Genomic DNA, 18,656 nt, shown 5'->3' with positions numbered 1-18,656 from the left:
AACTACATTATAAATTGAAAAATGAGATGGAACTCTGGCACATTAAAGTCATTCTGCTGTTGCTATTTCTAATACTTTCTTTCCTAGTCTTCACTAGATCAATGGCTGCTGTGCCAAAAAGATTTTATTTTCTCTAGGAAAGAAAGCACACAAAATAAGCAGAGGGTAAAAGAAATCACTGAATATCTGAGAGTTTATAAAGTTCAAAAGGCAGGGACAGATGTCTAATTAGTCAGGTGATTTGAGATTTTCAAGAGATAAGATTTTTAGAATGAAATAGATTTGTTTGCTTAATCCAAAGTTCGAGTTTGGTGGATTCCAAACATAATTTCTGCTTAAAAATAAAAACCAAATTTGCACATGTGAACGTGTGTATGTGTGTGTATTGGTGCTGGGGGTGTGAGAGGTATGTGTTGATTATATAAGAGCCAGTTTTCCAGTAAAAATAAATAAACTAGGCAGATCCCTACAAACATCACATAGAAGAGGAAATAAAGTGGACAATGGTGCATAGATAAAGCCTTCCGCTTTCCTCTAGGGCATTCAACAAAGAAGAGTTACAATAGAGGAAAAATGTGTTTGTTCAGAAAGTGTCACAGAGACCCATTTCCCCTACCTCCAATGACTCTGTGGGGTACAATAGATTATTAAAAAACGTCCCACATCTTTAAAAAAAATCAAAGAAAGCTAAGAGTGGGCCAGTGGAACTGGAGAGGCCTTATATCTGATGAAGAGAAAGAGTCCTGTCAGTGACCTAGTAGTCTATAAAATAACTGGCTTGTGTTCATAAAGCAATGTCAATGTCAGGAATGTTTGGGGGAGTGAGGGAGACCGTGCCAGCTCAGCAGTGGGTGATGTGGGAATAAAGCCTGAAAAGTTAAAAATAGATGCTCCTCTGAATCAAAGATTGATAAAGAAAGAAAACCTGAATCACCTTCTTAATTTTGCCTGTGTGATTCCTTTCATAGACATTCCCTCATCCTTATTTAGATCACCCCATACATCACTCCCATCTATTTAAATCACACCTGGGGGAAAGAAGAAAGGTAAAAAGGGAGAAACTTTAATTTACTGAGACATTCTGAATTGGATTGAAAAATTGAAATTGAAGACTGAAAGTTATATAATTAGATCCAGTTAGAAAAACACAATTTAATTTTCCATATATGATTGGGAAGAATTCATAGCACTACAAAAATTTCCAAGTATAGCAGAGAATCAAAATTGATACAAACAAGGACAGACTTATAACTTGCTTATCATTGCCTAGATAAATCCTGAGTCCCTCCTCTAATCCTTTGTACTCCAGGATGAATTTCTTTTTTTATAGTCTGCCCTCTCCTTCTTAATGCCATGCTTGTGATTTCACCTTTCCTTAATAGGAATTGTCACTTGTTGTCCTTATACAGAAGTTGACTTCTCTTTCTTCTTTCTGACCGCCAAAAATTGAATTGCCATTCCACTTAAACGTCTACCATTTTCTCTGCTCTCAAAAAAAGGCACTAATTTGAAATAAAATGTTAAAGGAATGAAAATTTCCCTAAGAACTGTATCTTCAAGCTTTGGATAGGTTACAAAAATAATATCTCCCTTCTGCAGTTTTACCAATTATTAGCTCATTTCCTCTGAGATCTCTCTCTCTATGTCTGTCTGGTTCTGTCTCTGTCTCCCTCACAATATCCTTTGTGTGGGTGTGAGTGTGTCTGTGTCTATGTTTGTGTGATATGCATTTTTTAACATGTAAGAGTAGATTTCAAGTATCATTACTGTCAACTACAAATTGGCACTTACCAAGAGCATTGCCAGTGACTGAACACCAAAGGCATTTGCCATCTGCCTCTACAGTGGTTGCACCTCATGCTGCTATAGCTGTTGACCTTCAACAATCCCTGAGGGAGTTCAGGGTGGATGCATGCCAGGGAATCTTGTGAGACAGGTCTTTAGATCAGTTCAGTTCAGTTCAGTCGCTCAGTCGTGTCCAACTCTTTGCGACTCCATGAATCGCAGCACGCCAGGCCTCCCTGTCCATCACCAACTCCCAGAGTTTACTCAAACTCATGTCCATTGAGTTGGTGATGCCATCCGACCATCTCATCCTCTGTCGTCCCCTTCTCCTCCAGCCTTCAATCTTTCCCAGCATCAATCTTTTCCAATGAGTCAGTTCTTCACATCAGGTGGCCAAAGTATTGGAGTTTCAAAGTATTGGTCTTTAGATAGTTGCTTGTTTTTAGGAACAGAATTTATGATCTCAATCCTTGCATCTCCTCATATCTAGAGAGGCACTAAATCCCTTCATGGTGACATCAGACCCTCATGACTAACAAAAAACCTTTTGTAAATTGAGTGCTTCGCGGTATTGAACTCCCCTTTCACCAAAACCTTATATATTGACTTTCCCCCACTGCCACTTTGGAGCAGTCTCTCAGAGCTATCTGAGATGCTGCCTCCCAGGCTGCAGTCCTCATTTTGCCCCAAATAAAACTTATGTCACAACTCTCAAGTTGTATATAATTTTTCAGTCGGCATTACCTTTTATCCTTTAGCATTTCAATGTGTGTTTACTAAGAATATGGATATTTTCTTAAACAACCTCAGTAAAAATAATAAATTTGTGAAATTTAGCAGTAACACAATACTTTATTCTAACCCACCGTCCCCACTGCAGTGTATTCGGTTGTGCCAATGATGGCCTGTGTAGCGCTGTTTTCAGTGAAGGATCTTATCCAGGTCATATAATGAATGAAGTTTGCTTGTCTCTTTAACTTTCTTTCATCTTGGGCAGTTTCTTAGCCTTTCTTTGACTTTCTTGACATTGAGGTTCCTTGAAGAATGCAAGCCGGTTATTTTATAGACTAGCTCTCACTTTGGATTTGTCTGATGCTTCCTCATGATTAGATTCAGGTTATGCATTTTTGGCTGGCACGGTTCTCAGCGTGATTCTGTGTCCTTCTCAGGACATCACAATGGAGGCCTGGGATATTCTTTTGCAATTTATTGGTGATGTTAATTTTGATCACTTGCTTAAAATAATGTCCTTTTATCCACTTCCTAAGTAGTACTTTTCCTTTTGTAATTAGTAACTAATTTGAGAAGAGGTCCTATAAGAATATGTAAATATCTTATTCTTCATCAAATGCTATCCTCCTACTGATTAAGCATGTATTGCTGATTCTTGCCAGAATCAATTCATACTTTGTTGGCTATAGAGATAATTATTTAATTATACACTTTTTTCTCTATTATTTGATACTATACTGAAATAAAGAATTTTCCTTTTTCACTAGTTATTTATTCTTTAATTTAGTTATACATTTATAAACACATAGATACATATGTGTGTGTGATTATTTTCAATATAGGCTCATATATCCTGACTTTCATCAACAAGATCAATAATATATTTATATGTTCTGAGGGTAAATTGCACCAGTTTGGCTAGTTGGAACAGTACCAAGCTGGCTCCTTTAATCTTTTGCCACAAGCCCCGTCATTGTCTTTAAGCACTTTCTTATTTTCTGGCAAAGCAAAATGTTTCACTCTTATCATCTAACTTCCCTGTCTCAGACCTGAATCAATCAGTTTTCCAAGGTTTGCCATTTCTTTTTGTGAATGTAGCTCGTCAGGCTCCTCTGTCCATGGAATTCTCCAGGCAAGAATACTGGAGTTGGTTGCCATTCCTTTCTCCAGGGGATCTTCCTGACCCAGGGATCAGACCTTGGTCCCTCACATTGCAGTAGACTCTTTACCATCTGAGCCACTAGAGAAGCCCCTTTTTGTGATTAATGATACTTAGAAACCATCACTAGTCCTCAGTTGTTACCTAGGTAGTCTAAACATTCAATGAATCAAAACAACATCAAATATTCATTGTATCTGAGTTGCTGTGGGTCAGGGATTCATGCTGGATGTTTCTGGCTAGGGCCTTTCATGAGTTTTCCCAGTTAGCTTGTCCAATGGGCCTGCAGTGGTCCAAAGGTTTGACTGGAGTTGAAGGAGCCACGTGAGCACTCATGTGGTTGGCCTGTTGGTGTTAGTTTTTTTGATGGAGACCTTAGAATATCCTCTATCCTAGATGTATCTAGGATACATTGGGTTAAACCTTAGAAGCTGTTTACACTAGGAATCAAGAATCAATGACCTTGATGTGGTTATTTTTACTGAAAACATAATTGCTTCTAGGGTTTTCAGTGAACAGAGCCAAAATATGTAGTGAGTTATGTGTACATGTATGTGCATTTTTTACGTATGCACAAATATTTGAAATTATGAAATGATGAATTTCCATATCAATCTTTTGGTCATTCAAGCCTTGATTCAGTGTGAGAGTGACTATCTAGAATACAGAGGAAGAGATCTAGGATATCCTCCCCATATATTGGGTTAAACCTTAGAAGCTGTTTACACTAAGAATCAAGAATCAATGACCTTGATGTGCTTATTTTTACTGATAACATCATTGCTTCTAGGGTTTTCAGTGAACAGAGCCAAAATATGTATGAGTTATGTGTGCATGTATGTGCATTTTGTACATATGCACAAATATTTGAAATTATGAAATAATTTCCATATAAATCTACTTAATAAGTCCTTCAGCATGCATCATATGGTTTCAGTGTTTCTATTCACATGCCTACTGAGAAGGATTCAAGAACTGTTAGTTGTTGAAATATTCTTTCGACTAAGGACATTAATTTATTTAAGAGTTAGTAGAACCTGTTCTTCTTTAAAAAATTCACCTTGAATGTGGTTATTTTATTTACTTAAAATCCAGCTGAATTCATCTGTTCTTCTTTTTTTTTGCATTTACTATTTTTTCCCATCTTGTTCATTTAAAAGTTAAGACTATGTAGAATATTACAGGTTGATTCAGATAGCCAAAATTATACAAAAATATATACTCAGAGGAGTCTCACTCTTCACCAAGTTGCCACAGGCCCAGCGGACACCTAAGAAACCTCCAAGAAACACAAATCAGAAATACACAGCCAGGCACTCCTGAATTTCTGATCCATAGAGGCTATGAGAAAAATACACACTTAGAATTATTTTAGACCACTAAGTTTTGGAGTCACTTTTTAAGGAATAATTTATCAGAAATGGATAGAAATGACTGATTCCAGGTCTGGAATGGAAAAGCTACCAAATGACCCAGAAATAACTCACTGTGCCAGGTAATAAGAAAGTGATTAAAAATAATGGTGAAGGTATGTCAGAAGGATAGAGCAAAAAGCTGAAATGAGTTCCAGAGAACTAAATAGGCACAATTTGAGCATCAAAATATGGAAAGATATTTATGGATTTTATCTCTATAAATAAAGAAAGAATCTATAAGTTCACATTGAAAAGAAATATGCACATATGAGGATACATATTTGCAAAATGGATGAATGAGGAAAATATTCTTTTAAAAGTATCAATTAATAGAGAAGAAATAGTAAATTTGTATAATAAGCTTTTATAGTAACCATAAAAATTTGATTCAGGCAAGAATCATAAATGATGGCTTCATTAACAGGAGGGGTCATTTGATAAAGAATACGATTAACATCAATAATAATTTGCAAAAGAATCTCATAGGTATCCATTTTGATGCCCAGGTATCCACTTTAAGTGATATAGCATCACTTAAGAGGTATGCCAGTTAAAAATACATAACCTGTGTCTCTTTTTCTGTTTTGCATGACTCTGTGGGAAAAGGCGAGGGTGGGATGTTTCGAGAGAACAGCATCGAAACATGTATATTATCTAGGGTGAAACAGGTCACCAGCCCAGGCTGGATGCATGAGACAAGCGCTCGGGCCTGGTGCACTGGGAGACCCAGAGGAATCAGGTGGAGAGGGAGGTGGGAGGGGGGATCGGGATGGGGAATACATTTAAATCCATGGCTGATTCATGTCAATGTATGACAAAAACCACTACAATTTTGTAAAGTAATTAACCTCCAACTGATAAAAATAAATGAAAAAAAATGCATAAAATGCAAAAATGCATAACCTGCATTTCCTTTGCAAAAAGAAGTAGATATGTGTATATTTTCTTATTTCCCCTACTTTTTTACACAAAAGAGTAGAAATATATATATACACATATATGTAGGCATATAATCTTTTGTACCTTGCCTTTTATATAGTTTACTAATATATCCTGGAATTAATGCTATACCAATAAATGGAGATTTTTCTTTTTGTATAGCTATGTGATGCTCCTTTTTCTTATATGGAAGGCTTTTCAAAGCTGTGATACTTCCAAATTAAGGTGATCCTAAGGTCCATTTAGAATTTCCCAACTAATAATTTTGAAATTGTTTTTGTTTTGTTTTGAGACTTTAAATGCCTCTGTACTTCTATATCATGAAATTTAAATATGAGTGATCACTACTGATTATAAGTTCCAAATAACTACTATCACATATAGATATAGCCATATCTGACTGAACCTCAGTTCCAGGACTTATAAAGTTCCTGAAATGTCACCTTGATTTCATAAAGCTCCCAATATTTCTGTTTTCCTCTAAACTTCCTTGCCCTGCTTACAGGCAAACTACCTCAGCTCTGCCCAAATCAAAAATCTTTCCATTCTAATCACAGCAAGGATTTTGTGATATTAGGATAGACAGTAATAGACCACACTGTTACCCATTATGTTTCCACTATGCTTCTTATCTTTCATATTTGTTTTTTTTTTCTCTCCTTTATCCTTTGCTTTCTTATGATGATTCAGTTCAGTTCAGTTACTCAGTTGTGTCCAACACTTTGTGACCCCATGCCAGACTTCCCTGTCCATCACCAACTCCTGGAGCTTGCTCAAACTCATGTTCATTGAGTTGGTGATGCCATCCAACCATCTCATCCTCTGTCATCCCCTTCTCTTCCTGCCTTCAATCTTTCCCAGCATCAGGGTCTTTTCCAATGAATCAGTTCTTCACATCAGGTGGCCAAAGTATTGGAAGTATTCTGCTGAAGTATTCAGCTGAAATATTCAGCCAAATACTGAATAAGGCCAAAACTGAAGTATTCAGCTTTAGCCTCAGTCCTTCCAATGAATATTCAGGATTGATTTCCTTTAGGATGGACTGGTTTGATCTCCTTGTGGTCCAAGGGACTCTCAAGAGTCTTCTCCAGCACCACAGATCAAAAGCATCAATTCTTCAGCACTCAGGTTTCTTCATGGTCCAGCTCAAACATCCATACATGACTACTGAAAAACCATAGCTTTGATTATATGGACCTTTGTAGGCAAAGTAATGCCTCTGCTTTTTAATATGCTGTCTAGGTTGGTCATAGATCTTATTCCAAGGAGCAAGTGTTTTAATTTTATGGCTGCACTCATCATCTGCAGTGATTGTCGAGACCAAGAAAAGAAAGTCTGTCCCTGTTTCCATTGTTTCCCCATCTATTTGCCATGAAGTGATGGGACTACATGTCATGATCTTCATTTTTTGGAATATTGAGTTTTAAGACAGTCTTTTCACTCTCCTCTTTCACTTTCATCAAGAGACTTTCTAGTTCCTCTTCTCTTTCTGTCATAAAGGTGGTGTTACATGCATATCTGAGGTTATTGATATTTCTCCCAGAAGTCTTGATTCCAGCATGTGCTTCATCCAGTCCAGCATTTCGCATGGTGTTCTCTGCATATAACTTATATAATCAGGGTGACAATATACAGCCTTGACATACTCCTTTCCCAGTTTTGAACCAGTCCATTGTTCCATGTCCAGTTCTAACTGTTGCATCTTGACCTGCATATAGGTTTCTAAGGAGGCAGTTAAGGTGGTCTGGTACTCCCATCGCTTTAGGAACTTCCCTCAGTTTGTTGTGATCCACACAGAAAAAAGGCTTTACCTTAGTCAATGAAGTTGAAGTAGATATTTTTCTGGAATTCTCATGCTTTTTCTTTGATCCAAAACATGTTGGAAATTTTATCTTTCCTACAAATCCAAGGTTTTTGGTATGCTTACTTTCAATACACAAGCAACACAGTCCCTATTCTGAGAGGAATTCTGGTGGCATGTTAATTTGAGAAATTTCCTTGGTTATAACTAAAGTTAGCTCTGTGTTCAGGTAAAATTGAAACTGAAGAACAGTTCACTAATACAAGATATACCTTAATTGTCTTCTTATGTAAGTGGAATCTGAAGATAGCCCATGGCTATGTGGCCATTTCATCATTATCACAGATTTATACTTCCTTATGGTCCACCATGGCTCCTACAGGTTCAATCAGCCCTGACTACCTTCCAGTCAGCAGGAATAAGAATGAGAGAAAAAGGGATGGATAGTCTATTTAGGGCTACTTCCTGGAATTCCCATGAAGCATTTCTGCCGAAAAGTTAGTTATCTTATCACAACCAGCTTTTAATGGAAGCTTGAGGCCTGCATCTGAATTCCCAGTGGCTATATGCCCAGTCAAAAGTTAGGAATTCTATTATTAAAGAAGTGACTAAGCATGTATTGGGGACTGCTAGATATGCTTGCCCCAGCAAATTATTTTAATTGCCACTTCTAAAAGAGGCATAGAACGAGAGCATATATGTTATGATGAAAGAGACAACCTAAAAGGAGAGGAACAATGGTGTAGAGTGCAAACAAGGAAATCAAGAATATAGATAACAGAGCTTCCCTGGTGGTGCAACAGTAAAAACTCTGCCTGCCAGTGCAGGAGACATAGGTTCAGTGCTTGGTCCGGGAGGATCTCACATGTCAATAAATAAATAAATTATAAAAAAGAATATAGATAATAAATGAGTCGAATGGAAGAGGTTCATTTCACAGTTGCCACTCTCCTATTCAGTTCAGTTCAGTCGTTCAGTCGTGTCCAACTCTTTGCGACCCCATGAATCGCAGCATGCCAGGCCTCCCTGTCCATCACCAACTCCCGGAGTTTACTCAGACTCATGTCCATCGAGTTGGTGATGCCATCCAGCCTTCTCATCCTCTGTCATTCCCTTCTCCCCCTGCCCCCAATCCCCCCAGCATCCAATGAGTCAACTCTTCCCATGAGGTGGCCAAAGTATTGGAATTTCAGCTTCAGCATCAGTCCTTTCAATGAACACCCAGGACTGATCTCCTTTAGGATGGACTGGTTAGATCTCCTTGCCGTCCAAGGGACTCTCAAGAGTCTTCTCCAACACCACAGTTCAAAAGCATCAGTTTATAGGCACTCAGCTTTCTTCACTGTCCAACTCTCACATCCATACATGACCATTGGAAAAACCATAGCCTTGACTAGATGGACCTTTGTTGGGAAAGTAATGTCTCTGCTTTTTAATATGCTATCTAGGTTGGTCATAACTTTTCTGCTAAGGAGGAAGCATCTTTTAATTTCATGGCTGCAATCACTGTCTGCAGTGATTTTGAAGCCCAAAAAACTAAAGTCTGACACTGTTTCCACTGTTTCCCCATCAATTTCCCATGAAGTGGTGGGACCAGATGCCATGATCTTAGTTTTCTGAATGTTGAACTTTAAGCCAACTTTTTCACTCTCCTCTTTCACTTTCATCAAGAAGCTCTTTAGTTCTTCTTCACTTTCTGCCATAAGGGTGGTGTCATCTGCATATCTGAGGTTATTGGTATTTCTCCCAGCAATCTTGATTCCATCTTGTGCTTCTTCCAGCGCAGCATTTCTCATGATGTACTCTGCATATAAGTTAAATAAGCAGGGTGACAATGTACAGCCTTGACGTACTCCTTTTCCTATTTGGAACCAGTCTGTTTGTCCATTAGTAATTGACAAAAGAAGAAATAAATATGGATTCAATCTGAGTATTTGAGTATGTGACTTCTAACTTGACATAATGGCCAACATTATTCTTTTCCTTTTTCTCACTCATTTGACTCTTAGTATCAGATTCTCTCTATGAATTGGACAGTATTGACTATACTTTTGAAACAGAGAATCAGAAAAATTCCTTTCCATCAAGTAGCTCTTAATCCAATGGAGAATCCAAACACACAAGCAGAAAAGTAGAATGGATTACAGAAAGAAAGATTTCCTTAAACACATTATAAGTTGTTAAAAATATTTTTATAACAAATATATCATGAAATGGAGCTCAAAAATGTTAAAGTACATGGCAAGCCACTCTGCCATTAGGAGTATGTCATTGAAAAATTTTACGTGCTGCAAAATGAGGAATGACTTGCTCTTATCAGAGAGCTGAGGTTGTCAGCTTGAAGTATGTAAACTTGAAGGGGTATAATAAATTATAATAAATATAATTCCAATCAAATTAGAAAGAAATTTACCACAAACTAAGCAATGGATGATAAAGTTTTGGATTATGGTAGTGATCATACTGATGAAAAGAAGGGTTATAGTTTTAAGAATAAGAGATACAATAAATAAAACTTGTTAATTAGAACTGGTGGATGTGGAAGATGTTAAGTTAAGGAGGCGATTCTAAATTCCTGCCCACTGGGTAACTGGCTGAATACCAATACTGAACATTGGCATGAAAATTAATGAGGATGGAATATTTAATGGAAAATATATAAATTATTTTAGGTATTATTAAAGTTGAGACACTGGTATGTATAGTCTTCTAGAATGATCAGTATGAATTTATTTTAGGATTCTAGAGACTTGAGCAAACCTGTCAAGTAATGAAATGAAGCATTTAGGAAGTCAAAGAGAGAGAAGAGAGAGTAACAGGGTTGGTATAAGGTCTAAAGATGACAAAGAAAGATGGGGTCAGGAGTCCAAGGGGAATGACTGTCTGAATATCAGAAGAAAAAAAAATCATCCTTGGAACCAGAAAGTGAAGCCAAATTATGGTTTATCACTTGTAAAAATTTACATTTCCTAGCCATGTTTTACTGATAAGAAATCTTAAAATAACATCAGAAAGTCATACTAGTCATTGGCAAACACAGGAATGAAATCTTGATATGCCAAAATTTCCCCCACGTTCTTTTTACTCCATGCTGGTTACCGAGAACACTTGACCTGGAAAAGTTTTTAGCTTTTTCCTTTTCCAAGATTTATGTTGAACTATTGTAACAGCAGCAGTACATTTTTTCAACCACTCTCCACCACTTCCAATGACACAAAAATATATAACACTTTATCATCTTTATATAAAAAATAATTGCATGTGACAACAAAGATGAGGTTACATTGATATTTGTGCTCATATGACCATGTTTCTCAGTTCCCCCAGCCAAGAAGTTACCCATCTCAAAAGAAGCCTGGAAACTGAGAGCTTTGTGTCCTCCAATATTAAAAAGTCAGAGAGATTATTCAGAATCTGTGCAGAGATTGGGAAGAATTAGAAGCAGTCAAGAGGTAAGAAGAAAAAGAGGGAATATTTCTTTTCTAGAGGCTAAATGACATTGTATGACAAAGGGGAGTCGAGATCACCTGTGTTAATTGTCTTGCTATGTCAAGTGAGATGAGAGCTGAGACTGACAATATAATTTATCAAGGTCATGGTTGTCGCTGATCATGACAAGAGCAATGTGAAGTGCTAGAGACAAAACTGATTGGAATGAATTTCAAACAGCAGTGAAAGGGAAGACCTCCAGGGTACACATTTCTTAGAGGATTACTGCTGTAAATGAAAACATCAGTGTTTGAGTGGTAACTAGGAGAAGATATGAACTCATGAGAGAGGTTTGTGTGTTAAACTTTTAAAGTATTAGGATGGCTATATACAGGTAGAAAAGATTCAACAAAAGGAGAGCAGGTGTTGCTGGAACAATGGCTTGGATTTAAATGAGAGAATGTGAAATATAAAGCATAAGTTAATGGGTTACTCTTAGATAAAAGCAAAAAGTGAATCCGTATTAATAAAATGAAGCATGGGATCAAATAGAAAGGATCATGGTATCTTGCTTATGGATTTTATTTTTCTTATGATTGTTTTTATTTTCTTGGTAAACTAAGAAACAAACTCACAAACTTGTGTGTGAGAACAAAGGAAGGAATTTTGAGGGTTTCAGCAGGGAAAGTAAGAGGTTTCATCATTGTCTAGGAGCATGGGTAAATGAATGGATAAGGAAATATAGCAATGTAGTGTGGGGGGCTTCCCTGTAGTTCAGACAGTAAAGCATCTGCCTGCAATGCAGGAAACCTGGGTTCAATTCCTGGGTTGGGAAGATCCCCTGGAGAAGGAAATGGCAACCCACTTCAGTACCCTTGCCTGGGAAATTTCATGGACAGAGCGGCCTGGTAGGTAGTCCATGGGACTGTAAAGAGTCAGACACGACCGAGAGACCTCACAGTTCCCAGTGTGGGCGTCAGGCAGTGTTAAGGGCTTAGATGAAAAGAGTGGTGGTAACTGACGTGAAACTAGTTAGCATGGTTACATGTGTGGATGCCAAACCTGCAGATATTTAGCATTGCTGAGTGCCATTTTACACAAGGATCTGAGGATTGAGAAAGGGGTAAAATTATTGAGGTTATCAAATAAGATGCTCTGTGATGACCTAGATGGACGGGGTGGGGGGTTTGGGAGGGAGGTCTAAGAGAGAGGTGAGATATGTATGCATATACCGATTCACTTAGTTCTACAGAAGAAACTAACTTAACAACTAACAACAGAAACAGCATTGTAAAGCAGAAATTGTTTCCAATTAGTTAGGCAGCAGAAACTAACCAACTAACAACTAACAACAGAAATGAAGAACAGTGTAAAGCAATTATACTCCAGTTTAAAAAAGTCTAAAAAAACGGGGTATATTTTACAAATCGTAACAAGCTGTTTATATTTGTATAATTTTATTTTATTTTTTTTTTTATGACTGTGCTGGGTCTTCCTCTAGTTGCGGGGCGCAGGGTCTACCCTCTAGTTGTGATGTGCAGGCTTCTCATTGCGGTGGCTTCTCTTGTTGCACATCATGGGTTCTAGGCACTAAGGCTCTAGTAGGTGTGGCTCCTGGGCTCTAGAGCATGGGTTCAAGGGTTGTTCACGGGCTTAATTGCCCTGCAACATGGGATCTTCCTGGACCAGGGATCGAACCCATGTTCCTCCATTGGCAGGCAGACTCTTTACCACTGAGCCACCAGGGAAGGCCCGTTTATAGGTTTTTAAGAAATGAAATAAAATATGGAGATGATGATATTGGCTATCTATGATGCTAGAGAAGCAAGGAATTTAATTTGGATAAAGAGTGATGTGTGGGCATAAAGTGAGTGAGAGTTCATGAAGAGGAATAATGATTGTTAAAGTATAATTCTCGGAAGGACTCAAAAGTCATTGGTGTCTCAGTGCTAGTCAGAGTTATCTGGATGAAGTGGAGTCATAACTGGGCGCTTGAACCTGAGATTGTAGAGGGGCTTCAGTTACTGGTAATGATAGATGTTCTAGAGTTTGACCCAGGAAGTGAAAGGCAGGATATGGGGGTGAGACAAGTGGAAGAGACGAAGTGAAGGAATTGAGAAGCGGGGCTGCTGGAAGAATGATCTATGAGGACAGTGGTGTTGTAAAGAATATGGCAAGAGAAAATGAGAGAGGGTGATGACAAACTAAATTCTCTGAGAAACGATTGGGAGTGATAGTGAGGTTGGTGAATGACTGAAGCAAAGCATTTTAAGGTGACATGTTCATGATGTTGTCATTCAATACTGGCTATTTTTAGCAAAGTAAGGGACCATCTGGTGTGAAACTGGAATGAGGTACAAGAAGAAGACCTGCCTTACCATCAAGCTTACTTTTAGGAGAATCATGGGAAGAGAAGCAGCTAATGAACAGTTTGGGGACTTCATAGAGGGCTACGTTCTGAAGGGATAACCAAATTAAAGCAACAAGGCAAGGGAAAATGATAACTATTTTTGGCAAATAGTTGAGCATCAGGGAAATTGACTGATGACTCTGTGTTCCAGATGACACAGTGGAAAAGCCTCAAGAGTTACTGAGAGGAAGAGTTTGTACATCACTGCCTAGAGGATTAAAAATCTTAGGCACTGAGGAATAAACTAGCAATCTACAGCTTCTAGTGGTGACTGAGGACATCACTGAGTTAGCCTTGAGGGTGCCCAGGTAGTGAGTGATGGGAACACTTGGAGCACTGTGGGGATTGGGGAGGTAAAGTAGGAATCCCTTCCAGTGATGGGGATGGTGGGACTTGGGCAGCAGCTGGAACACACAACACTCTTCTGAACTGCTCCCTGTAAGAGAGTTGATCCGAATTTGAGTTCACTTTCCAGCAGGTACTGTCAGGCCTGTTCCCCGACCCCCCCTTGGGAGGGGAGGGGTTCTGTTTGTTTTTGTTTTGTTTTCTCTTTTCTTAAGTTACCTTACTATGATATTGAACATAAATATCTAAAATATTTGTTGACTTTTTTTATTTTCATATTTCTGAATCTTGTTCTTAATTAGTAGCATATATCATCTTCATATATTATATATTACCAAAAGTATATTGTAGAAATAAGCTCTTATGTTATTTTTGGTAACAAAAACATACTTAAAAGAGTAGGAATATTACTCAGCCATTAAAAAGAATTCATTTGAATCAGTTCTAATGAGATGGATGAAACTGGAACCCATTATACAGGGTGAAGTAAGCCAGAAAGATAAAGAGCAATACAGTATACTAAAGCATATATATGGAATTTAGAAAGATGGTAATGATAACCCTATATGCAAAACAGAAAAAGACACAGATGTACAGAACAGACTTTTGGACTCTGTGGGAGAAGGCGAGAGTGGGATGTTTAGAGAGAACAGCTTTGAAACATGTATATTATCAAGAGTGAAACAGATCACCAGCCCAGGATGGATGCATGAGACAAGTGCTTGGGACTGGTGCACTGGGAAGACCCAGAGGGATGGGATGGAGAGGGGAGTGGGAGGGGGGATGGGGAATACATGTAAATCCATGGCTGATTCATGTCAATGTATGACAAAAACCACTGCAATATTGTAAAGTAATTAGCCTCCAACTAATAAAAATAAGTGGGGAAAAAAAAGAGTAGGAAAAAAGTAAAATAGAGGAAATGTTTTGTATTGTGGTGATATGCTACATGAAATAGATATATCAAATTTTTGAGATTTATATCCATTGTAATTTACAAGATTCTCAGAAAACTTTCTAAAGAATTAGGTAATATTAATATTTATCTCCAGTTTTAAAACAAGGAGATAGATTAAAGAGAGCTAATTAATTTGCCTAACAAAGGCAATGGCAATCCACTCCAGTACTCTTGTCTGGAAAACCCCATGGACGGAGGAGCCTGGTAGGCTACAGTCCATGGGGTCGCTAAGAGTCGGACACGACTGAGCGACTGCACTTTCACTTTTCACTTTCATGCACTGGAGAAGGAAATGGCAACCCACTCCAGTGCTCTCGCCTGGAGAATCCCAGGGGCGGGGGAGCCTGGTGGGCTGCCGTCTATGGGGTCGCACCGAGTCAGACACGAATGAAGCGACTTAGCAGCAGCAGCAGCAGCAGTACTGCTAAAACACATTAGACAAAGGATTTCACCCAGATGTCTTTTTCTGGTTAATTATAATATTCTAGATTTACAAAGGGCTGAGTAAAGGCTTACTAAAGGAAGCCAGCCGTATCACAGATTTGGGGCACCATCAACAACCTTTGGAATATGTCAGGGCAGTTAACAAAGTTTCTTATGTAGGGGAAACCTAGGCAGCATTTTAAATGTAAGTGCAAGTTGACTTCCAGGACGAGTTTATAGTTTTACTGTAAATACCTGCCTTATTGTCCTACTGTTGGCATACTTTCTGCCTGAGATATTTTAAGTCAAAATCTTGCTTGAATGGTCATCACAATTCCTCTCCCTCAATAAAATGTTTCTTGACCCAGAAACAGACTGTAACCATTCTTTAAACCTCCTAGTAGTTGTCTTTATACATTTATTCTGCTTGATTTGGATAATCACCCAATGACATACCTTATAAGCTATAGATAGTGACAACTAGTGTGGCTGGTAATCTTTAAAAGAAGGAAATATACATATACCACAGTGTTACTAGGAAATAAAGGAAAGCTGAGCTAATGTGTTTTGTACAACATAAGATGCTAAACAAATATGAGTTGTATGCTATTATTAACAATAAGAACACATGATAATAGGACATCGTGGTTAAAAATTTAAGCTATAGCTTGAGGTCTCTGTTGAAACCCAGCCCCAACACTTAACTCATCTCATGATCTTGGGCAAACCATTTACCTTCTCTGTGCCACAGAATTCCGATCTATAAAATGAGGCTAAGAAAAAAAACAAAAACTGCTCTATAAAGTTCATCATTCATTCTGTCAACAAGCCTTGACTATGGGTCAAATGGTGTAGATGCATATTAAATTAATTGATATCTGTAAAGCACCTAGGGACATTTAATGCCTTGTAATACCTCCATAAATGTGATATTTCTTTCCCTCTAAATTTGTTGAGACATATTCCTTAAAAACAGGTAACAGTAAAAACATAGCTATTGAAATTCAAATTAATTATAATTTAGGAATATGTCAAGCAATTTAAAAATCTCCAAACCAGTGTTACATGACCATTATCTTCTCAAATGGTCTTATGAGTGCAGTATCATGGACAAGTATCCATGAAAATCTCAACAAAAATATACCTGCCATACCCAATATCTTTATATCAGGAACCAACTTTGAATTATACAAAAATGCAGCAGTTTTAATCAAACTTAAAAATATACTATTAATGCATAAACCATGATTCATATGAAGTACTTAAAAATTAAAGGAAGTCAAAATCCTTTCTGACAGTGTCTGACCTTTATGCTTATCTATTCCTAAAATACATCTTGCCTATCAACAAAAGCTTTAATCACTTTCTCATTTCAGATATTGAAAGAGAGATTCCATTAAATCAAGTAAAGGTCATCTTTCTTTGAAATATAGATTATTCACCTGCACTCTTTAAAGAAGCAGAGATTGGAGAGCAAACTCAATAGGCACCTTTCTCCCCTCTCTTCAAAGTAATAAGTAAGCAGCCAAAAGGATTAAGGATGATTATGTTTAGCTTTCAAGAACTGAGTTCCAAACCAGATATGAAATGCAATTTCAATACTCAAGTGGAGGATCCATATATATGTTGAAAAAGGAAGGACATATTCTATTTCTCTGTGTGTGGGTTTTTTTTCTTTTTAAAGTTCTTTCTGAACTATATTCAGATGAAAGTGGCAACAGAGCCACACCAGATTCATGTGAATTTTTCCCTAGAGAAACAAATTGGTGATGGATAAGAATCTAAATTTCTAAAGCACATATGTGGCATTTCTATGCTCCCAAGCCCCCATTTGTTTCACTAAGTAGCTTAGTGATTCCTTAGAAGAAATTTATCTTTAATGGATAGTTGGGTCTTTTAATTCATATATATTTCTTTAAAAAATAATTTCAGTTTTCTTAAGGGATCAAAAGTGTTTGCTTTATAATTCTAACTACTAATAGCACTGTTCATTACATGGTTACTCCTAGATATTTTATAAATATGTGTAGTGATTAACCATTGACACATAAAAGCTGGAAGCATTAGTAAATGCTTCCAAATACTTTTATAAAGTATCTAGCAAAGAGATATGTCCAGGAAGAGACTATAATTCCTCCAGCATATTTAAATTCCATGTTTGTCTCAAGCCAGTTTTATCACTTTTCCCTGAGAACTTCAAACCAAGATATTCTCCCCTGAGTGCTCACTACATTTTCTGCTTTTTCATATATCAGCCTTTAAACTATTACTCCTGTCCTTTTGTTATTTTATGACACTTGTCTGATTTTTCTTAATCTTTCCAGAAACCACAGCTCATTTTCCTGCCTTGCTTAAGAAACTGTAAGGCCTGAGCTCCAACATTATCATCTCTTACTGATACAAAATGACCTGGTAGCCAGTCTTCCTTGAATTCTTACCTAAGGTTTACCAGATGTACCATACCTTATTGCTGCATTCTCAAGACTGTTTTATCAGTATTGGACAGGTTTGAGGTACAGAATTCCTATTGGATTTAGCCCCCAGAACTCGCATACACCAGATTTTAGGAACTTAGAAGTGAGTTACATGAAGACAGAAAACACACTGAATCAATGACTTTGGCTGGGGAGTGTTGGGATTCTCAAAAGAAGAGACCTAGAAAAGAGCTACCCATGCTAAATTGACTGAAGATTTTGTGGTTTCTAAATTTAATTTTGCATATTTCATTGCTAATCATGTATTGAAGGGAACTATGTATATATACATATATATATATATATTTATTTTGCAGTTTCAGTTATGATAATTAAAATTTATTTTTAATGAGGTACGCCTGATTGCTGTACAACAAGATTAAATGTCCTTGACTGATTTCATATGTTCGATTTACTTATTATATTTTATTTACAGTCAAAACTGAGTTTATCCTATTGCTCTTATGAAACAGTCATGACCATACAGCTTAAAATGAACAGGTCACTGTCACTATGCAACATCAGCTTCATTCTAAGACATAAAGTTTGCCCCAATGTTTAAGAAGTGAGTGGATGGGAAGGTGGCTGAATGTGCAAACATCACTATTGTAAAATGACTTTATGTAAAACAAAGTGCACTGGAAAGAGGGAGGAGGGAGAACATTTTTCTATTTCATGGGGTTAAGCAATTTCAACCATAAAGAAAAAACCTTAGGAAAGAACACTGTTAACTCACATTTAAAAGTCCATTAGAACATAGTCAACTTGCTGTTTTACTATTTACTA

This window comes from Muntiacus reevesi, chromosome 16 (genome assembly GCF_963930625.1).
Source record: "Muntiacus reevesi chromosome 16, mMunRee1.1, whole genome shotgun sequence".
Taxonomy (NCBI): domain Eukaryota; kingdom Metazoa; phylum Chordata; class Mammalia; order Artiodactyla; family Cervidae; genus Muntiacus; species Muntiacus reevesi.
Note: the sequence above shows the minus strand (reverse complement) of the source record.